The sequence below is a fragment of the Falco punctatus genome (genome assembly GCF_963210335.1).
Source record: "Falco punctatus genome assembly, chromosome: 5".
NCBI classification, from domain to species: domain Eukaryota; kingdom Metazoa; phylum Chordata; class Aves; order Falconiformes; family Falconidae; genus Falco; species Falco punctatus.
Genome location: NC_137584.1, coordinates 4,894,425 through 4,918,134, shown reverse-complemented (window position 1 = coordinate 4,918,134; position 23,710 = coordinate 4,894,425). Strand labels below are relative to the sequence as shown.

Here is a 23,710-nt window from a genome sequence, read left to right as displayed (position 1 = left end):
CTGTGACTTAGAAACAACGTCCAGAAGCATACTCTGTTCAGCACAGAATCCAATGAGTATCATCAAACTTGCAACATTTTGGGGGGATTTTGAATTTTTCTGAACAACACTTAGACCTACTTCAGCTGTTTTAGACAGAAACATACAGCCACACTCCCAAAACATGAGGAGAAACACTATTTTGGTCAGATTTCAGAAGAGAGTGCACTCAGCACTGGTTTTATCTGCCTGACCTAGGATAATGCATGCTTTTGACTGCGACTTTTCTGAACGCTTTAAAGTTTTATTATTCCAAGGTACAAGGGCAGCAATATAAAGACAAGAGGAAGCAGAGAAAAACTGAATGGGAATTAAAAGCACTTTGCACTCTCAAGCCAGCAAGTGAAAGAATCGTTATCTGGCTTCATGACAGCATTGCCAACACTAACAAACCATTTGCCGTCTGGCGCTGCATACCAGCAGGTCGTGTACAAATGTATATTACTGTTTTGATGCAAGCTAAGCGGGCAAAATTCGAAGTGCCACTTGTATTTGCTTTTTAGTTAATTTTGCACGAACTCTTGAACGCCACGATGTAAAAAATAAAGGCATGGGAAACAAAGCGAAACAGGGTTCATCACCTCATAAAGAAAGTTAACTGAAACAGCAAAGATTGTATTTTGAATGTCTATCTGGCTCTCCCATACAGCTCAACACAAACAGAAAACTTAGGCACTACATGAATTTCTTCTTCAGTTTCATGCCAGCTGAAAGCAGAAGTTTAATATCACTATTGCCACCTTCCCAGCTAATTATCAACTAAAGCAGTAGTAAGAACCAGCATGTGTTAGGCCAGAGCCAAAGCAAACTCCATAACCAGAACAAAGAATTATTTTCTTAGCAAGCCCCATTCTCTGCTCTTAAACTGTGGCTATGCCAGCTTCAGGGATGTCCAGCACGATCCACGCTCAGCCCTCGTTCCTGTAAGAACAATGTTCTCTGCACCCAGTAATTAGAGCTTAACTTTGCCAAGTGAAAGGGTCTCTCTTTCCAGTTCTCATGGCTTTTGGAGGTTTGGTTGGGGTTTTTTTTGTCTTTAACTCATACCACAAAACCTGTCTACTCTTTCTTGATTATCTTGTTTTATTACTCTCTGTAGTCCTGGCTTTTGTTTAAAATGATGTAAAAAATAGGCAGTTGCACAGAGAATGATTGGTACAGCACATGCCGTACCAAGCAATGCTAGATATTTTAGTGCTTATGAAGTCAGTGTACCAGAACCAGATGAATCTGTTGGTTTGGTCTGAAAGTATATTTTTCCTTTCCTGCTTGCAACAGGATAATTAATACTCAGAAGAAATAATGCAGAAAATAAGCATGGTGGTAGGTAAGCACTCCTAATGACATAAGCTCATGTTTGGATCAAGGACTGAGGTTTGGGACATACCTCTATGAAGAAAGAATAACTAAGTTTGTGGCTCAGAGCGTGACAAGGACACTTGCCACACTGTCTGTTCAGCCACCATCCCAAATTACTCATTACCTGTGCTATTGTCCTCATCCCACTGAAAAAGCCTGTACTTCTCCCTGAAGCTCTGCAAGCAAAAAATTCAGTCTAATGCTTTCCCATTTGTTCAGTGGCTGATGAAAAACTCATTAATGAATGAATACTGGGCAAAAAACATTCTCCACAATTACAGCGCACAGTTATAACAGCCAATGCATGATGGCCAGCAAACTTTTCTATGTAGAAATTGGCTTAACACAGCTTCCTACTTGGTAAATACTGAGAGGAAATTCTGCATAAATATTTGTTTCCCCGTATTTATTTCTACACTGGGTGAGGCAAGACAAAAGGATGTTTAGGCACTGAACTGTTTTCAGGTTTTGTTCCCTGCACGATTTGGCCTGCAACGTTATAGGGCTTTTAATCTCATATACCTTGTGGATCCTATTATCATCGCCATCATAATGAAACCAGACACAGCTGACTTCCTGCTCCCCCAGCCCGACACCGGCAGGGCACGCTGCAATGGCAGAGTCGCTCATGTAAAACCGACTGAAGAAGGCTACCCACGGTTTCAGCCGCTCGGCTTCACCTCCCCACGCCACACGGTGCCACCTCAGGCTGCTCCTGCCAACACGCAGGTCAAGCAGCAGCACAGCCCAAGCCATAAGGATCAGAAGCCAGCCAGGTCGGCTCGCCCGCGGGAAAGGCAGGAAACAGTCCCCGTGTGTTTCTACAATTCCTGTTGCTCTCAGCGCAATTAGACTTTATTGAACCGTAATCCCAGGTAAGTATATTGAATCTTACAGCTGAAGTCAATTACATTGCGTTAAATAGCCTTCCTGATTTGCAGGAGGAAAATCACTTCTTTGGTATAAAACTAAATTAGCTCAATAACTCGTTACTTATACTTGGGCACACAGTTGAAACAGCAACGGACAACTAAACGGTTGCCGTGTTTTCAGGCACCAGTCCTTCAGAGCTGTAAGCAGACTGAATTCCCAGGTTTACCAGTGGGGAAAAGGGACAAATACTGCAGTCGGAGAGGGGACATCCAGTGTCAGCAGCACCACGTCTCAAACCATCCGTGTTTCTCATGGCAGGGGACCCTGAGCTAACCAGCCTCAGAAGGGACGAGACATCGCTTTTCCTATAATTAAAAGTCTCCATACTAAGGGGCTTGGCTTAGCTGCAGCAGTCAACGCGGAGCTGCGCTAAATCTCCCCAAATGAGAAGCGGGCTCTCCATTCGTCTAAAATGGCCGTAACTCAACCAAAATGGTGCTGCTCCAGAGTCCGCCAAAGCTTACGGAGGGCTCTAAATCACAGCCCCTCCAGCGCACCCCCTCAGTGCCTGGCACTACTCGCACCTGCCTTTTCATGCACTCTCCATGGATGTCCCCCCCGGCCACAGCCAGGGGCAGGGCTGGTGGACCTCTGGCCTGACCCTCATTCAGCACTCGGGCTCAGAATTTAGGCTGCTGTGTGCTGCCATTAACCAGGGTCAAAATGAGAAACCAGACCCAGACCAAACCAAACCATGTCATGAATAAGAGGAAGGAAAACTGGGTGCAGTGAAATGGTGGGGAAAAATAAACAGGAAAGTAACTTGCTGAGAGTTACTGAAGAAAAGCCGGCCTGCCCAAGACAAAGGCTGGCTGCCAGTGGGAGTAAGGAACAAGCAGAGGAAGGAGGACCTGGGAGGAAAGAGCACACCTCGTGTCACTTCTGTATCCTACCAGACGTAAGTCATGATGGAGAAGATACACCTCACGGAAGGGCCAGGATAGAGAGTATCAGTGGCAGAAAGTGGTCCAGGCAAGCATGGATCTCAGGGTATGGCTGGGGAAGTGTTTCTGTAGCCACGGGAGGAGGACTGAAATATGTCAGGGATGGGAAGACTATGCAGGTCCCAAAGAGGAGGATCTCTAATTAACCCTAGCAGCTCAGAGAAAACGGAGGGTCAGGTCAAAGGAAGACTTGTGAAATGTGAAAACAAGACCCCAAAAAAGGGACGGCAGTAAGAAGGTGGGAGGAGAGGGAACAGCAAGAGCTGTTGTAGCAAGATCAGTCAGCAGGCTCTGGTCTGAATATGAACCTGTCTGTACTTTCAGGATCTCATCAGCGGCTGGAGAAGAGCATTACTAACATTTGGAGAAGAAAAAGAGTATATGGGGTTCCACGCCCCCTTACCAGAGAAAAATAATTCCTGTAAGGGGTGAGAAAAGTTTAACTACCAACCCTCAGGAGCTGGTAGTTAGAACACATCAAAAGGCATATGAGTTGTCACTTCTGATTCCTTATTCAGAACCAGCATCAGCACTAGGTGAGACTCATGTAATAAGCTCTTAAATGAGTATTTGCCTATCAGGGGCTGAGTGAAGGGGCAGAGGGGATGAAGACCAACAGTGGTGACGGGCTATCTGGACACCCTCAGCAGGTGCAGCAACAAACCTTGTGCCAGCGCAAACCTTGCTGGGAGGCCGGGAAGGTGATGGCCTGCTCCCTCATACCACCTTCCTTAGCTGCTAGGGCCACCTTTGGCAACCCTCTGACCAGGCTCAAGCATTCTTTGGTTTCTTTCTTACACACAACTGTATTTAAATGTCAACAGATCTCCACATAACTCAGGAGATGACAGAAGCTGCATTTCTGATGCTGTTGGGTTTGTGTGGGTCACACATGTTGAGCAGACAGGAATGACTCAAAGCCATAAGTAGACAGACAAGAGCAGAAAGGCAAGAGAGAGGGAATACTCCAAATACCTGCTACTGCACCGTGGTAGCCAAACTCCATGAGAAATAGGCCTGAAAGACTTAGGAAAAAACAAACAACCAACCAACCCTTTCTAGATCTGGAATTCATTTTCTCTACTCTTGCACACTGAAATGCAACCAGCATGGGTGATCAACCCATGCAAGGAAGCGCATCCTTTTCATTCTCATCCCCGTGGTGGCTCTCCCCGGTGCAACATCCACATCTTTCAGCAGCATCAGTAGGTTTCATCCTCACGATGGATGGGAGAAGGATGATTTCCACTGCACAAATGAGGAAGTTGGTCATGGGGTAGATGAAGGAGGTTGCCCGAGAACGCAGAGGAAACCTGTGACCAAGGCGGGGAACGGAACTCAGACCACGAGTTCCAGTTGGGTGCCCAGTCCAAGCTGGGTAGCTGAGAGATCACCTTTTCTACTAGGGCTTTGAAATGTTAAGTTCAGTGGGTTTTTTAATGAATACGTTTAGTGTTTTTTTTTCCTTTGTCTAGCCACTACGTTTCATTTCACTCACACTTCTGCTTTGTGGAAGCATTTTATTCTGCTGCTTCTTTTTTTTCTTTTTTTTTTTTTTTTCTTTGTTTTGGCTTAAAAAAACAACATAACTGAACATTAAACAGAATTTAACTTTCACTATTTGGTGCTCTCCCCTACCAACACCAGGCACTCTCTACCTCAGTGTTAAGCGCCCTTCGGGCACGCTGCGCTCACAACTATAGCTTCATCAAAACACATCAGTGATATTTAGGAGGAGATGTCTTATTCACAGCTTCAAAGAATTGCAGCAACTGCTTGTGCAAACAGCAGTGTTGTGAGGCAGCAGAGCAGATCTGGTGAGAAAACCAGAGAAAGGAGAAGCACAAAAAAGGTAAGTTCCAAAGTAAATGCTCTGATGCTCCTATGCATCATGTCAAATTGAGCAACTGGTTGAAGAACAGCTACCAGTAAGCCACCACATCAGACTGCCTAGAATGCTTTACTGGCTTGGCTAATGAATCACTGGGCAGATATCAGCAATGTGCTCACAGTTAGGATAGTCTTCATGGTGTGTGAGAACAGTGTCTCTTCCATTATCATCATGATCTGTGGTTTAATTGGTATTTGAAAAGTCTTAAGATCTTAAGAAAGTGTGAAAGGCACAGTGAAAGGCACATAATACATATTTCTAAGACAAAATTCTTGTGGTATTATACTATTTGCAAGGAAGTGCAACAAGTCAAACTGTTCTTTCGTGAAATAATTAACACTGGCTGAATCCCTTACAGAAAGTCTCAAGATCTCGAGAGGGAAAAAATAGCTAATTTCCACCTGTGTAATAACTAACACAGTGAGAAAGAAGAAGACTTCAGACTTTTGTGAGAAAATGTTGCAAAACCACAAGCTTTCAAAAGTGCCCAATATGCTATTTTCAGCTTATGTGGATGTAACCCAAACTATCCACGGCTAACCAAGGTGCATCAGAAGATTGTCGTCATTCCACTTCCACCACAGGCTTTCAGTAACTTGTGCCCACTCTGCATCCAAGGCTGTCAAGTCCCACAAAATAACGTAAGACTTTTAGGCTTAAAGCAGCCGAGCAGCTGCAAAAATAACCCCCTAAAAATATTGAAGAATTGGTCCCACTCAGCAGCTGAAAAAAACAATTACTGATAGAACAAATCAGTGTTTGATATTACTTAACAGTTGGGGAAAAACTATTTGTGAATCATAATTAACATTTATTTAACTATTTAAAAGCATGCATCTGCTGTTTGAGGCTTCAAGGAGAGCCAATATGTGGCCTTCTGGCACCATTAAACAGACTAATACTGTTAAATTGGAAGGACATGAGGCAGAAAGCCATGCTGGAATAGTGAATCCTTCGAGGAACTGGTGTAAGTGAGATTGTCTCAGTAGTGTGCACCCCGCGACACCAGGTCTGAACTCGCTGTACCAAACGAGCAGCAGCTACCTCAGGGTAATTAAATGAATGCACAACTCCAGCTCCTGGTGCCACAGCAATTCAAACACCATGACACAAACTGGATTAAAATCCAGCACGAACAGCAACAGACGAAAAAGTTCCCTTCAAACAGCTGCAGAGCTGCTCACGGGCAACTCTACGGCAGTGCCAGCCCAGGGCCAGGTGGCAGCAGGGTGTCCTGATGGCAAACGCTGCGGTGACCTGCGAGAAAGGACCAGAAGCGCTCACCGTTCCTGGAGGAGCCAGGCTCGCCTCCCACGCTGAATGTGTGGCCGGCAGGACCAGGGCAGTGACTGTCCCCCCGTACTGGGCACTGGTGAGGCCGCCCCTCGAACCCTGGGTTCAGGTTTGGGCCCCTCACTGCCAGACAGACACTGAGGTGCTGGAGCGTGTCCAGAGCAGGGCAACGGGGCTGGGGAAGGGTCTGGAGCACAAGTCTGATGAGCAGCAGCTGAGGGAACTGGGGGTGTTTAGCCTGGAGGGAAGGAGGCTGAGGGGAGACCTTATCGCTCCCTACAGCTGCCTGAAAGGAGGGTGTAGGCAGGTGGGGGTCGGTCTCTTCTCCCCGGTAACAAGTGACAGAATGAGAGGAAATGGCCTCAAATTGTGTGTGGGACGTTTAGAATGGATATCAGGAAAAACTTCCTCACTGGAAATTGTCAAGCATTGGACCAGGCTGCCCAGGGAAGTGGCTGAGTCACCATCCATGGAGGCATTTAAAAGATGTGCAGATGTGGCACTTAGGGACATGGTTTATTGGTGGACTTGGCAGTGCTGGGTTAATGGTTGGACTTGATGATCTTAAAGGTCCTTTCCAACCTAAATGATTCTACGATTCCATGAAAGCAACAGCAGGTTGGTCAGGACATCAAGTTCCAGAAGCAGACAGATCATTTACAGGCAAGATGCTGAAAGCAAACGTTTTGCCACTTTCTAAATTTCTAATTGGGAAACATTCTTAGAACTTAATCTTTTCTAAATCCTAATTTCCCCCAGGCAATTCCCTCGGCTGCTCTCTGCCCATTTGCCACAGCTAAGGTGTCCCATCCCTGACAGCAACTGGGTCCTTTTTTCATCTCATTCCCACGCACCCACGCAGAATTGGGCTGAGCACCTCACGGGTCCGGTAGGCACAGAGCAACGATGAAGTGGCAGTCAGTGCATCTGGCAGGTAACTGCTGGCAGAGCTGAGCCAAAGATTTTCACCTGGAGAGTGACCCAGATGTGTCAGTTGACCACACAGAACAAAGATCCACAAACAAGAAACCTATTCTGACAGACTGACTCAGCTGCTTTACAGCTGTTGTGTTTGAAGGACTTGGTGATGGGATTAGCATAGATGTATTTTTAAAACTAGTTTATGCACAGCAGATGAACCTGTTAGGGAATATTTTGCAAGGTGCTGAGGAGTGTGAGCAGCCTGTATAATATGCTTAACTAAGTGATTTAAGTCCTAAGTCACTAACTCTTCCACCCTTGCTCTCTGAAGCAACGGTGTTATCAGAGGCTATTTCAGGGGAAATGCACTTAAGTCATAAATACTTCTGGTATCATACTTCACATAACCTGCATCAGCAGCAGCAGAAAAATGAAGGCAATATAAAAAGAAATAAAAGTTATAAAATTTCAGGTCACAAACATCCCCAAATGGATTGTGCTTTCAGAAAGGAACTGTATAAATAGCATGATGAGGTTTCCCTGGTGTACATCTTCGAGTTTTCTAGGATGATGCTGTTCATTTCAAGCGCAAACATGTCCTCAATGCCATACTCAATGCAATCGGCTTGTAACGTGAAATGGGGTCTTTTTCATCAACGCTAACTCATCATGGAGACAGATGCAGCCGACCAAATTCACTGCCGCTCACAGCCTACTGAGGTTCCCTAGCCATACCCACAGCATGTTTGAAGAGGCAAACCAATGCTCTTTTCGGATCAGTTAGGGCAGCTATTCACGGACCATTTCAAATTGAGTTAGGCAGGTGACAGTTTTTAAAAGTTTCCACAAAGCAGTTGCCCTGGCAGGGCTATACCAGCATAGCTAAAATGCGCTCCAAACACATGTATGCCACAGAGTGAATGACAAAACAGATCAATACGTATTCTGCCGATTTCTTTCTAGGTTTGTATGAAGTTGCCTGTTCTCAGAAGCGTTCAGGGACTGTGCTGAGAAACTTTAGAGCAAGTCAGCAAAATGCCTTTACAGGGCTTTAGCTTTTTAATTTAGACATGGGAGTGCCCATGTTCCCACATGCATTGCTACTGCTACTGTCTTCTAGATGTTAAAACTATGAGATTATAAGGAACAAACAAAACATCCAAAAAAATGCCCCAAAACTGAAGAAATCATTTGATATTGCTTTTGCAAAAATACTTACAACACAGTCCTGGAAGCAATTTCCAAGCAAGCCAACTGCTGCTCTAGACAGTTCACTGGATGGTGTGGCTCAGCTCTTTCATACAAGCAGCACCTACAGTTATATCTAGAAAAGGAAATAAAACCAAAATTCTCTGTGAGCAAATACACAAATAAAGTCATCTTTCTTTTTAAAGCCATAACCAGGTTAAAATTAGCTCTAGTAGGACTCAATAAATTTCTCATGCCAGGTTTCATGTGTGCTGCCCACTTACAGGAATAAGCTCCAAGGTGCAGTCAAAGCCCACCTAAGGTGCTGAAGCTGAGAGCAACTGTGCTTGAGAAAAAAGCCCCAAGCCGAGCGTATCACATCAGCGAACAAATGCACACATCTGTTTTTCTCATCTAGTTCTACTTTACAACATTTGCAGGAAACACAAGATGAAACACCGGCGTTAGCGCCAAAAAATATAGGTGATTTCAGCAAGGCCAGGAATTCCAGGCACCAACTTCTCTTTCTCTCTCTTGAGTGGGTGTTCACTTGTAAGTTGTAGACATGTTAGCAATTCAACGAGTGAGCGCATTAATGTTCAACTTAACAGTCATTGTTAGGTTGGGAGGTTATTACTGCTTGTTCTGCTGAAGTGACAGGTTAAAATAGGTTTGTATCTGAAAAGTTGTTTGCTACAATATATATTCCCTGGCTTTTCGTATCAAATAATTTTCTCCCATCATGTCAACTCCTATTGTATGAACCACCACTGCCAGCTCCACTACAGCAGCTGGGATAGGAAAGGAGAAACAGCAAGGGGACAGGCGAGGAAGAGAAAGCACTCAGCCCCCATCATTTCCCTTCGGGCTGCCATCTGATTTTTTTCCCCAGGTATTTTATGTTGTTGAAGTGAGACTTCTCAACAAAGGAGCATGCTTGCATCTGCGGGACACATTCTGCTTTTAAAGCAAGCAAGCAAAGGCAAAATGCATGAGTACAGAGAGGGCTCTACTTCATCTAGCCACAAGCCTGAGAAACCCATTAGCTATCAGGCACTACTTGGTACATGGGATGGAGAGTTGTGATTTCTCAACTTTGCAGGTGATATTATTAATGGAAAAACCAAATTTTCAAGGTTGAGCTGACCGGTATGGAGGACAAAAAAAAATACCACCACATGTCGGATTTTTGCAGACTCAGATCCATTTTGTACTAGTAAATGAGATTTTATCCTTCCCTCCTTTGCTTTTTTTTTTTTTCCCCCCCCTTCTTTCAGGGTAGCTCACAAGCTGCTGACAACTCACACTGTACTAAGAGCTGTTCACACCGCACAAAGTGTTTACCACTCACAACCGATGCTAAAAATTAATTTACAGCACCGCTACAGCAAGCTTTGACAAATTGTCATGTGTTGACACAGTCATAAGTTGTTGGTTAAAAAAAGTAACACTTCCCTCTTCTGCCACCTCATGTTTGAGACCAAGGATGGGCACATTATGTAAAGTTTGAGGGTTTGTAAGCTTCACAAATGTTTGGGCTTCACAAAACAAGCTTGGTTGTGGAAGTTTTTTCTTTTACAGTTAGGCATGTGTTTATTGCCAAAAAAGAGTCTAGTAAGAAGAAAAAAAAAATCATTTCCCATCTACCAAGATCTGTGTGTTGTGCAAAACTAGGAGAACAGGCTGTAAAACAAATAACGTTGCATGACACTTGTTCTAGGTAAGATCAGACCAGTGACAAATACCCTGTATCAACTACTCAGAGCTGCAGACAACATCCTCCTACAGTGGAAAGGAAGGGGGGGGGGGGAGGGAAATAGCTGCAAGTAAGAGTTTTAATTGTTCTCAGCTGTCATACAATGTTATCTTAAGTGAACGCATGTATTTCTCGATTCTTCTGTATAGTTCCTTATGGAAAAAAAACAGGCAGTGGCATTCACCAGACAAGGTCCAAACTGATTTTGGTGTACTCAAGATAGTAAACATTAGTCAGCACTCCTGTGTGCCCACAAGTGGCAGCTCTTAAATTTTAGCTCCTCCTCTTCTTCCTCAGGGCAGGACAAACAAACTGTCTAGTTTACACCCTGGAATCAGTAATGGTCACAAAGGTGGTGTCAGCTGAAATGAGCAGTTTTGGTGGTGATGCTAACTTAAAACGTTAGCCCCATTCTAGCCTAAATCAAGGTAAAGAAATAAGGCCAAGCATGAAGAGAACCAAACCACCAAGAGACAACCAAGGTATCCATCTGGTCGAGGTGTCAACAGCTTCAAGGTATCTTTGTTTTTCTTGTCTTCTGACATTTAAGTTCCTCTGCACTTCTGCAGAGACACCCATGCAAGCTAAGGACTGCCATCCAGCAGCCAAACCAAGCGGTCAGTTGGTTTTACCTCCAACATTGTTGATGGTCAGGACAGCAAGACTGCCAACGCAGCAGAGAAAGGCATAAATGACCCCAGGCATAAATCGAAATGCTAGCAATAGTCCGGAGCAGCAAAGCACAGTACTCTCAGCAAAACAAGCACTCTCAGCACCTGCCACATGGGCTTCACGAGGAGCAGTCAAAAGCTACCACTTTATGTTGTGTGCCAGTGACCTGGACTCTCAGTGCCCCAATACCTCTCCCTAAGCTCCACCACCTCTCTGTGTACACACGGTGCAAGAATGCAGAGGAAATTCATTCAGGAAATTAACTTGGCAACACAAGGAATTTATTCTGGTTTTTTCCTCTCTAACACTTGCACAAAGAAGAGATGTTTCGAGTGGTTCCCAAGTCCTGAAGAGAAGCAACGCTGTACCTCTGCAGAACTGATCCGCCTGCCCCACGCCTGCATCGGTGCAAGTGTGATCCATGTAATTTCTCTACAAAACTCAAAACACATAACATCAACCAAAAAGAGTTCCTGCAAAACACTAAGGGGGATGAAATTTCATATGGACTCTTCACTTGCTCACCCCTCAGACACCTTGTACAGAATTCCTTCATCATCTGAGCTGTTACTCTGACAAATGACATATCTTACTCTCTTGATAGATCTAATGGAAGAAAAGGACATTTACGTCATTACAGTCAGGCTGGACGTTATCTTGTGCAGCTGACTGGCATGACATCATCCATGCTTAGCTTAGACTGCTGTACATTTAGAAAAGCACTCAAGTGGCAACTCCTACCTCTCTGCTCCAAAGTTACAAAAATTCATAAATATTTTGAGTGCATCACATGAAATGCATTGTTTCACTGGATTTAGTCCAAAAGTCAATAAGGATGAAATAAACATGATTCAACTACTACATCAAAAACTTCAGCTGTGTAACTACCCAGAAGATAACACTAATCTTCCTCCACCTTGGTGGAAAACTAATAAAACCTTAAGTTTTACCACAAGTTATCTCAACTGCCCAAATATAATCTCTTCTATATAATCTCTCCTGTACATTTTTACTTCTTTGCTCTATAGAAGGAAACACAAGGAACTTAAACTCCCTGAGTTCTTACTTCGGGATGGAAAAGGCCCAACGCATCCCCGCTAACCCAGTGGGGAACACTATTAGGAAAAAAGTGGGACTTGAGGTTTTCTGTTTGTTTTTTTTTTTTTTTTCTTTTTTTGAGAAAAAGCATCTATTTACTTGTGACAAGCTCCTTCTTGATGGCTCCAACTTGTGAGTGTGAAGAATCCACCCACAAGCAGAAGGGTGTCTCTTGCCAAGTCCCTTGTGTGAGTTTGTGCCTGCTGGAACGGATGCGGGACCAGCGCAGGAAGGGCCAGCACCGGGGAGAGGCAGACCCAGGATCCCCCGTGGCCTCCCTGCACCACACCTCTCCGCTCGGCCCTCCAGCTTTTGTCATGGGGAGGACAGCAGAACCTTGGCCAGGCCCACAGCCACACTCCCTCCCATTGCTATTTTCTATGCCCTGCATAAGAAAACCATAAAGATGACACTTGCCCCTGCGAGCCCTCACCAGGATTTCAAAAGCAAAAGGCAATATATGAAGCCGTCCTGCTGTCTTGATGATGCACACATGCAATGAAAGGGATAAATATATGTATTAAATATATATATTGAATATATATACTAAATATGCACTGGGTAGTCACTGCCTGCATGGGATGCAGACTGTGTGAAACAAACTCCCGTGGTTAGAAATTAAAAAACAAAAGGAGGGTTGCAACTTTCTTACTCCCTGGGCACTGCCCTTCCAGCCGGCGAGGACAGGATGCTAACCCCAACGCTTCAGAGCTGCTGGGGTTTAAAGGGCCTCTCCTCTCCTCTCCCCAGGGAAGTGGCACCAGTGACTAACTACAATGTGGGCAATTTTCCTGTCTCTGCTTCACGCCTGTCTTCACGTCACTGCAAAGGTCACCACGTCCTATCTGTTACGCTGAGGTCTGCCACCCACCAGCAAACAGGGAAGCAGCTTATCTGGACAGCCGGGCAGGACCTCCTGCCGGCCTTTGGGGGCGGGGGGAAACCTTGCAGCTCTCCTCTTGGCACGGGGGCGCGCTTCAAAAATGGTTCCAGCTCTTAAACCTTAAGAAGGGACTGAGATCCTCAAATTGCCTTGAACTGGAAGGATCTCAGCCTGCACCAGCTTTGCACAGCAAGCTTTGCTCAGCAAAGCCCAGGCCCTAAAGCTGTTCCCCTCACAGGAGAGGCAGCAATGGGAAGTGAGAATGAAACTGTTCCCCATGAAACAGTGGGGAAAGGCATCAGATCTTTGTCCGTGCCTCTCTGGAGCACACCTCGTGCTTCCAGCCCTTTCAAGCAGAAGAAACTTGGTGGCCCTATGAAGAGTGTAATCACCTGAAAGCCAGCATCTGTGTTCCCCCTCTGCCGCTCCGTCAAAAAGGACATGCAAGGGCCCCTCAGGAGGCAGGCTGGGAACTGCCTGCCCCCCCCAAGCATCCTCACACACATGCATATGGGCATCCATCTCCTCTGCTTTGCTGTTTTTTCTAACTGTATACACCAATATATTTTTCATCACTTTCTTAGCATTACATCTATCGTATGGTATGTGACAATCAGTGCCAGCATTACCCAAAGCATTATCACACAAGCATGTAATTCACTGGAACAGGACTTTCTTCTTCCTCAACTTCTTATAGCCAGTTTTGTCAAATAAATCCATCTGACTTCTTGCTTGCCTTGTGTCTACTCAGATCAGACCTTTACCAAAGCTAGAAGCATTTTATTTCTAACAAATATATTCCCATCCTCCCAAATCAAATCTCTACTTCTGGCTGAGACAATGTCATTCAACTTTTACTGTAGTGCAATGCTTCCAAACAAATGACCTTAAAAATTCAGTTAAATGGCAATGCACAGCTGAAGGCCTCTAGAGGTTTATTTGTCACATGGCAAAAATCACTCTTTGTATGGCATTTGTATAAATGACTACAGGATTCTCTGGAGGCCAGAAAGGTAACTAGATAACAAAGAAAATCATGTCAAGTTTTATGAGTACTTCAGCAAAAATGTTTAGATCAGACCACGTTGGTTAGTATATTTTGAAATCCTCCTACCTACTCCATGTGGTGTTAACTTGGGCGTGCAACCCAGTTACAAGTCAGGGGAAAGAACCAGCTCGAGAGTTTTTCAGAGATTAGTCCCACCTACAGCACTGCAGCTGGAAACTTTGCTTGACCTTTTGATCCACAGTGATTTCCACAGTAGAAATCACTGCAGTAAAGGTACCAGTCAAAGTAGTTAACTAGCAGTGTACGAGCCATCTTTTATTTTTTATCTGCTAATACAGACAACTCAATGAAAAGATGAACATACTCCCCATGCCCTCTAAGGCAATTTTTTCTTTATGGGGTGTTCAAGGAGCCACAACCCCCTTTATCAACTCTTCGGTATTTTGCCCAGAATTACAAAAGCATCCCGGGTTTGGGAGATGCTGGGCCACAGTGAGGACATGCTCAAAGTGCTGTCTGTTCAGCAACGTGGATGCCAGCATGGGTATAAGCAAAAATTTCATTCAGCACAAAGCAAAGCAAGACCAGGACACAAGGATCCTAAATTAATCCAGTTCCTGTCTTCCCAATTACTTCCCCCACCACTGGAAAGACTTTGGTTTGGATTTTAGTCAAGTCTGGTTTACAGTGCTCAACTTCGGCTGTCAAAAAAAACCCCCTCAACCCTGCTGGAATGCCTTACTCATTACGCAGCCTTGCAAAAATTATTAGCTACGTTACAAGGCATTTCCCTTTGGGGACCAGAAGGGGTGAAGAAAGAGGATGAAGAGTGACAGTTTGTGGTTTCTAATGCAGCAGCAAAAAAATAAATAAGTAAGAGGAATACAGGATATAATGTGTTTACATTTGTCAAAACAAGTTTCCTGGAGACACGGAGGGTTCGTGCTGCTGAGCTGTCACTTCTGCTTGAAACTGCTGCCTCATGCTATCAGGAGGTCACTCACTGACCTACTTTCTGATAGAACTGAATTAATTTGCTACTTCTGTAAACAAACCATATTTTTTTTTAACGGAATACTGAACAAACCTATAAAAAGCTGCCTTTTATCCAACTTGAAGCTTCAACTGATGCAGTGCAAGGCTATTACACACCCTGGCAGAGGGCCCACTGTGCTTCGTCTGCTTATTCTTTTGGAAAAATTTGTACAGAATAGTTTTAAAGAGTTGGCGCTGCAAATAACATCTTTCCTTTTTGAACTCCTACACTACACTAATACCAGAGATATAACCCACTACAGACAGTAACAGAGGCTAGCATTCAAACATGCTGTGCTTTGTCTAGGCTGCTCCTGAAATAGATGCCTACCGCAACAGGATTAGCTACCCAAATAGAGAGATGCATGGCACAATATACTTACAGGTTTAAAACACAAAGTTATTAATAGAAAACAAGACGAGTAGGTGAAACTTATAAACTAAACATCTATTGATCTGATCAACCCCTGCACAAAGCCAGTTAACAAACATCTGTGCTCACCAGGAGATGGTGGTATGGTAAGAGCACTTGCTCTAAAGCATTATACTCAGAAAGCCAAGTGGCAGAAGTGGTAGCAAAAGAGATACCACCTACTTGCTCTCTTTGCTTAATGGCTACAAGCACATAGCTCTAACGTCACTATACAAATCCTTTCATTAAAATAAAACCATGGTTGAGGGTTTCACAGATCTTCCAAATCCTTGGACCGTCAAAATCTCAGAAAGTGGCTCTTGAAATCATATGCAGCAATGTAATAATTGAAAGCTTCACTGCTGGGGTGGACTTATCTTTCCGGGTTTCTTGTGGGTAGCAGCACTGCTGTTTGGAAACAGAAAAGCAGTGTACTGATTCTATGAAAGCATGGTCATACTGCATTAAGGCTCTGGACTAATATTTGGAAGATGAGAACCCACAACCCACACTTGCATCAGACCTCTTCAGCAGCTTGGTCTGATACATTCATGTCACCCTCCATCTGCAAAGCGAAGAAAAGGATCTTCGCCAAGTGTTTGACTTGCTTAGTACCAAAACACTGTGGGTGAGAATCATAGCATCATTCAGGTTGGAAAAGACATTTAAGATCATCAAGTCCAACCGCTAACCCAGCACTGCCCAGTCCACCACTGAACCGTGTCCCTAAGCACCGCATCTGCACGTCTTTCAAATACTCTAGGGATGGTGATTCCACCACTTCCCTGGGCAGCCTGGTCCAATGCTTCAGCACTCTTTCAAGGAAGAAATTTTTCCTGACATCCAAACTAAACCTCCCCTGGTGAACTTTGAGGACATTTCCTCTCATCCTACCGTTTGTTACTGGGGAGAAGAGACCGACCCCCACCTGCCTACAACCTCCTTTCAGGCAGCTGTAGGGAGCGGTAAGGTCTCCCCTCAGCCTCCTTCCCTCCAGGCTAAACACCCCCAGTTCCCTCAGCTGCTGCTCATCAGACTTGTGCTCCAGACCCTTCCCCAGCCCCGTTGCCCTGCTCTGGACACGCTCCAGCACCTCAGTGTCTGTCTGGCAGTGAGGGGCCCAAAGCTGCACCCAGGGTTCGAGGGGCGGCCTCACCAGTGCCCAGTACGGGGGGACAGTCACTGCCCTGGTCCTGCTGGCCACACTGTGTCTGACACAAGCCAGGATGCTGTCGGCCCCCTTGGCCACCCGGGCACACTGCTGGCTCATGTCCAGCCGGCTGTTGACCAGCACCCCCAGGGCCTTTCCCCCAGGCAGTTCCCAGCCACCCTTCCCCAGGCCTGTGGCGCTGCCTGGGGCTGGTGTGACCCAGGGGCAGGACCCGGCACTGAGCCCTGTTGGAGCTCACACAGTTGACCTCAGCCCATCGGTCCAGCCTGCCCAGCCCCCCCTGCAGAGCCCTCCTGCCCTCCAGCAGATCAGCACTCCTGCCCAATTTGGTGTTGTCTGCAAACTTACGGAGGGTGCACTCAATTTCCTTTGCGTTTCCCTTGGGTCCAATCTAACAACAGTGGAGGCAGCACGAACAGCCATAATACAAGACAACTATTGGTATCACAACAGATTTATGATCACTCGAGTTCCTGGACTTGATGAGGCTCGCGTTGCCAAAGATAACTATACCAGACCCAGCACTTGCAACTGCAAGTGCACTTTTGTCAACCTTCTTAGCTTTTATCTGTGCATATTTACAAGCCCTGAACCTGAAGTTCAAATAAATCCAATAATTCACTCAAATCCACCAGGAATTGAAAACATTAGGGAAGTGTCAAGATGTCATCGAGCTTGTTCTGCAGAAAATAGCACTTTATAGTTTCAGAAAGAAATAGACAAGGGAGCTATTTAACGAGATGGTGGCATATTGAAACATGGATAGATAAGTAATTAATAGTTACCTTCTCTAAGTGAAAACTTTTCTGAGTGAAAAATCAGTTTATATGAAAAACTACAAGTCAATTGCTGCCGTTTTTGGGTGGATAAGAACTGTCACACGTGTTATCATCTCCATTACCATTAAGGATTCCAGTCCTTTAAGCAACTCACAAAGACCTTCACATAAAACAGCATGTGGGAAGCAAGGAACTAACAGAAGGAGCCACCAAAGAAATGTTGACGTTCGTAACTAGAATGCTAATGAAAAATGTTACCAGAAATCCATGAAAATGGGAGAGAACTTCTGCCACGAGAAGTCGAAGCTAAGGCAACAAGTTCATTTTAGTCCCTTAGGAGCAAGAGTAAATGCATGGTTGTATAGGTGCTGGCATTAGGACACAGATTATTGGACAAATAACCTCTGCACGTTGGTAGCCCAAAACACTTTCCTATTAAAAAGCTGCAATATTTCCCTGGTAGATCACCTAATTCAGAACCCTCTTAACCCTGACATGCAGGTTTCTTTCCCAAATTTCTATATAGCTTAAATGGAACATATGGCACCTTAAAATAAACAAAACAGGAGAGGAAAAATAGACATGCTCCAAGAAAAAGGAAATATAGACCCATTAATTAAACATTCAATTCTTTTTATCCCTCATGTCTGTCTTCACAGTTTAAAGTCTCTCTCAGCAATCAACCAATTTTGGGATTCAGTGCTGTCATGCCAATCGTGGCAGTACTTCAGTGAAAAAGGCACTGTCAAACATAATGAAGTTTTCCTTCAGTTTGTACCCACACTGGTGCTGCGTACAGCACACATGCTGCCGGGGGGGGAGGTGGGGGACAGGGCTTTACTTGCCCTGGCTCCCAAGGACCACCGAGCAGCAAAGGCACAACGGAATCACACTGATGGTTGAGACTACATGCCGCAGAAACCATCTTGCAGCCTCCGATACAACGTACAAATAGCACCCTATGGGCTTTGAAACATATTTGAGAATTTTCAGTTGTTTTCTTGTATTTTCTTTCCAACTTAGTGGTGGACTTGGCAGTGCTATGTTAACGGTTGGACTCAACGATCTTTTCGTTTGAGATCTTTTCTTTGAGTTTCGAGACTCAAAGGTCTTTTCCAACCTAAACAATTCTATGTTTCTTTTCCAACCTGCACATGCCTTGGACTAAGGCAAGCTGTAAACATGGAAAAATTTCCCAGTACTTCACTGTTACAGCTCAGCTTGCACCTATGGGCACCATTCCCTGTCCTTCACCTAGAGACGCTGTGCACAGAGCACGTGGAAGGACAGGGCAGAGGGGTTCCCCATTGGGAAGGAGAAAATAAGTCTCTCTAATTGGTATTTCTGTTTCTATCAGTTCGTTTTCAGACTGGTCCCACTGGAGCTGGTGTTGTCAGAGAGCAAATAGTAGGCCAGGGTTTATAAGGCTTTGCAACGTACGATAGTGACTGACACAACGAGCGGTGCGTTTGTATCTGCTGACTCAGGCGAAGACGGCAGTACGGCTGTCCTGACTGTACACTGCACCTACAATGCACATTCGGCCGCCTCACCTGAACTCGCTCTGCTTTATCTGTCCCTGGTAAGCTCTGGCCTGGCAGCCGATGCTCCTGAGCAGCTGGCGGCAGCAGCCATCTGAAACCAGTAAATCAGGCTGCTGGCTGCCCGGGCAGGGGCTGTCACCGTGCAGTCTCCCAGCACGTAGTGCAGTGGGACTCCAACCTACTCGGTCTCCAGGCATCACTACAACATAAATGAGGATAAACCAAGTGCCAAAGAAGGGTAAATATTCAGTCCTGGAAAAACGGCATGCTTTACAGCGAACGCGTCACGGCCCAGAGCTTGAAATAGAAATTTATGTGACAAAAACTTCATGATGTGAAAGTCTGCATCAAAAAAACAGCAAGCTGCACTGTTTGACATCTTGGTTTCCAAGCCCTGTGAAGTCCAAATAGCTCAAATATAAATCTGTAATATCGTTCTCTGAGTAAAACCTATTTTAAACCGATTTTGGCATCCCCTAAAAGTCGTAATCAGGATGCCAGCTGTATGGTTTCTTGTCTCCTTCTCCTGGCTCCAACTGGCCGGCAGCAGTGAACCGCTCTCCTCACTCCAGCTGCCTGCCCTGCTAAGGAAGCTCTGGCACCTCCACTTCCTTGAGACCGAAAGTGCTGGGTTCCTTCAGCGAGGAGAGCCTGCCTTTGCCACTCCACGGACAGATGAAGAATATCACCAATAAAAATCAGAACCTTCAAAGTTTCAAAAGTTCCCTTTCCATAAAACAAGCCTTAGACAGAGAATAACCAATAATGAGCTGCAAAACCCTTTTTATAGGCACTCACTTGAGATGACCCACATAACTCATCCACTTTGCCACTTACCACTTCCAAACTTACAGCAGTATAAAAGCTTTCACAACCACACATGATCATGTCACTTTTTTTGCTTTATGTATAAAAGCACCTAGTGCATTTTTTCATTTTTAATTAACATCTCCACCAACACGTGGACTGTGATATCCCGTTATGAATGCCTGAAAATCTAACATTTGCCGATCCTGGTTGCTTCTGTGCTTCTCTTTACCTTTGCCACTAGCCTCCTCTGAAACATCTGAGCATGTTTCAGCTTTCCAAACACCAGCTGACCCAGAACTGTGGCTGGAGCACAACCTGCCATTTAACAACGTTTTTTTCCCCTGTGTCCCCAGGCTGCACAAAGCTCCCGTCCTGGTTTCCTACCTGGGAATGCATGATGGGAGGGTAAGATTAAGCTTTGTCACCACACAGCAAAGGCTACAATGCCTTAAACTAAATAGAACAAAATACAAATAAAAATAAGGAAAGGTCCAAAACAAGTAAATTCCATTTCTCCAGTGCACACTGCAGGAACATACATATCCGCGGAAGGGATTAGCATACTGCATCTGTGTTGGATGGAGGGAGGGGGAGAGGTCAAGTCAGGAAAATTGGGAAGCAAAACCAGGAATATCTGTAGATAGCACTGCAGAAAGGGGGGGTGGAGGTTTTTTGCACAACCACGGCAAAGCCTGCAGGGACAGGAATGTGCAGGGGAAGCGGTGGGGGTGGGAAGGGACGTTGTTCAAATGGCATTGCTGGCAGAGCGTGAGGTCAGTCAAAGGAGGTCACGTCATTCCTGCAGACAACCCTGCTGGAATTATCCTACTGGGCAGGAGCGATCATCCTTACAGAAAGAGTGCAATGCACGGGCTCGGTCAACCTAAGCGACCCACGACTTCAGCTATGGAAAAACAAATGCCCGAACGCAAGGCCGTTCCTGACAAGCTGGACACAGATAGACTGCAGCTGCTGAAACATATTAACGGAGTGACATAATATTAGAACATATTTTTATGCTTACTAAGACAACAACAAACCGAAGCCTATGCTGTATTTTCGGCACACTAGCTCAAACTATCTTTAGACAGGAAAAGTGTGTATGTACAGATGTTCCAGCAAGCATGGAGAGCAGAAAGCTGGAAAAACCACTCGCTCACTTCTGAGCCTTATAAAAAACGCCTGTTCTAAATAAGGGTGGGAGTAAATACATCAGGCAATGCCAAATCAAAATAAAAGCAGGCAAGAAGCCAGTAGATGGTCAGGGGCTAGAGAGGTTTAAGGGCTGCACACCTCCTCCAGCTTCACTTCTCCCAGTAGATGTTTTCAGGTGTTACCCACTCCTGCAGTTCCCCCCTACATTTTACTCCTCCTGCCAGCTCTTTCATCCAGCTTTCAAACTATCTCACTTTCACAGATGCTCTCTTGGAAGCATGATTGAAGCTATAAATTCACGTCTACACATCTGTAACAAAAATAGTTTTTCTAAAAGCTATTCTTCTTCCCTATTGATGGTGACACAAATGATACAGACTTGCTGGCAATTGAGGGGTCTCGCTGCAGCTTTAAACACCAAACAAGACAGACAGCGATGCTCTGCCTCACAAGGATAACAGCAATAATGGATTTTATATATATATACATATATATAGATATATATGAAGCTGTTATTCTTGGAATCATTTCTGTTTGTGAAGAACTGAAAAATATAAGAAATGGCCTCCAAGCTCTTGTTCTGTGGAACAACAATTATTTTTTTTATGTAGAACATAATTATCACTTCATTCCAGAAAAAACCTTGGAGTCCACCAGTGCAAGAACAGATCTAATTTACCACGATCACTGCTCAGCTTGCAGTAGTAGAAAGATAAGGGCAGCAACCGCATGAAGTACAATTTAGGCCTTCCCTGGCAAAACCCCTGTATAAATAGGACACAGAAAATTAGGATGCTTCCACATGAGGTTACGACTGAGACCTGCTTTTAGCCAAAAAACCCCAATGTGGTGTGGCAAAAAGCTGTTACACCTCAGGTACAGAAGGCCCTGGACCTGGGGGGCTTTCTGCCACAGGGAGGACACCTCTGCTGCTGCCCACAGACCCGAGATCCAGGCACAGCGGGGACAGGGTCCCTGCATACATCTTGCACACATCTAGATGCGTTCTTCCTTGCCCCCTGTGCCTGCATGTAAGGAAATCCTTGGTGCCATGACCAAAGCAAGCAATGCTTGCAAGGTCTCTAGAGGTGACCTGAGCATACTAATGGTACAGAAGACCTTGCTCATCTCACAACCTCCACATTTTTCTTAATCCCAAGCCTGCGGCAAAGCAGAAATCCCAAAGCACTGTTCCTGCAAGCAGTGCTTGTACAAGACAACTGTGATCTGCATGAAGGCACATCTCCTTTGGGCTCAACTTGATTTGCCTTCATGGCAAATAAATTAGCTGTGGGCAATCATTGGGTTAACATTGGCACAGCAAAATCCAGGCATGAAGACATGGGAGAAAGAGCACAGCTTTGGGTGATGGAGACAGGCCATCAGCCTGCTGGCAGCAGGGTTATGGGGGAACCAGGTAAAGGAAAACAACAATGTGCCAACAGAAGCAAAGAGAGATAGCAGAGACTAAACAGACCGATCGGAAAAAAAACCCACAAAACAAAACAACAAAAAAAAACCCACAAAACAAAACAACAAAAAAAAAGCCAAAGGAGGGAAGCTTAGCAGACAGGGACAGCACTTGCGGAAGAAGCTCTACGTGGTATTTTTAAAACAAGGGCAGGGAAGTAGGAGCAGAGTTTAGCACTGGACCTGGAAAGGACTGGCCCACCCTGGTGAGTGCCTCTGGCTCCAGGAGAGCCTGAGAGCGCTCCTGAGCTCCTCTCCTCTGCACGCACCCAGCACAACAAAGCTCTGCTTGCAATGGGCACGTGATGCCACTGCAACTACTGCGTGACAGCAGCTTGCCAACCAAGAATTCCCTGTAAATCTAGTGCTGCAATGGTATTTGCAATGATTTTTGTTAAGGTTTTCATATTTAGCAAAGCCACTACTGTTTTTATTGAAATTCACACACACACAGTGCTTAGAGAGAGAGAGGGCATAAAATACAAGCTGAATTGAAAGTTCAGCTGCTTTCAACTGAATTTGTTAGTAAGTTCATCACCATTTTTTGACAGAATAATCTTTCCATGGTGAATTATTTCCACTGGAAAAAATAGGAGACCAACAAATTGCTGGATATAATTTGTGCCTTAAATAATAAAGCAATTAATGGCATTTTAGCAGGAACACATTCTTCTCTCCAGAAATAAAATCCCTATTTCATCTCATCTAAATTGCTTGGTCAGCTTCAAATGAGTGCAATATAAATCTCCTTCCCATACTGCTTCTGTTATCTATGATAAAGGGAAGAGACAGAAGGTAATCCTGTGTTCTGTATTCACTGACACATCATTTTCATGCTACACTACACTGTAATTTATTTCTAATGGGATAAACCTCTTGTAGTCTTCCCGCATTGTTCAGCCACACACACATACCCAACCGGTACCAAGACTGCGGGACTGGCAGGTGCAACACCCAGGGACCATGCCCGGTGGAATTAGGATGTCTGCTGCAAATTTCAGCAGTGTTACAGCTGTGAAAATAAACAGCTACACTGTATAATTAAGGTAGGCTTTTATTCCTTCCCACCCACTGCCTCGTGGAAGCAAGGCAGACAAAGAGTACAACACTTTTCAGTACTTCTTGTAACTGTCAACTAAACTTTTAATTTTTCGTCTAATCAGTTTGAAACAATTCAAGAAGACAAGCAGAGCCAGAAGAAATTAAAAGGCATGGAAGCCAACTGAACCCAAGAAGTCCTTACAGTCTTAGCTATAACATAGATACAAAGGTATCATACAAAGGAAAATATCTTTAAAGCTCTTTCTGCCTTCCTGGTCGAGAGAAATATAAGAAATAAGTAAACCAA

General features: G+C 44.9%; 1 protein-coding gene across 8 annotated transcripts in view; it reads right to left on the bottom strand.

Annotated features, from left to right (window-relative positions):
• The window catches only part of BACH2 (BTB domain and CNC homolog 2), a 202,695-nt gene that overhangs the window by 95,054 nt on the left and 83,931 nt on the right, over window positions 1–23,710 (bottom strand). For all 8 annotated transcript variants that reach the window (XM_080389329.1, XM_080389335.1, XM_080389328.1 and 5 more), the window contains one exon: window positions 8,600–8,704. The gene's annotated coding sequence lies outside the window, so the exon portion shown is untranslated. The remainder of the gene's footprint in view (window positions 1–8,599; window positions 8,705–23,710) is intronic.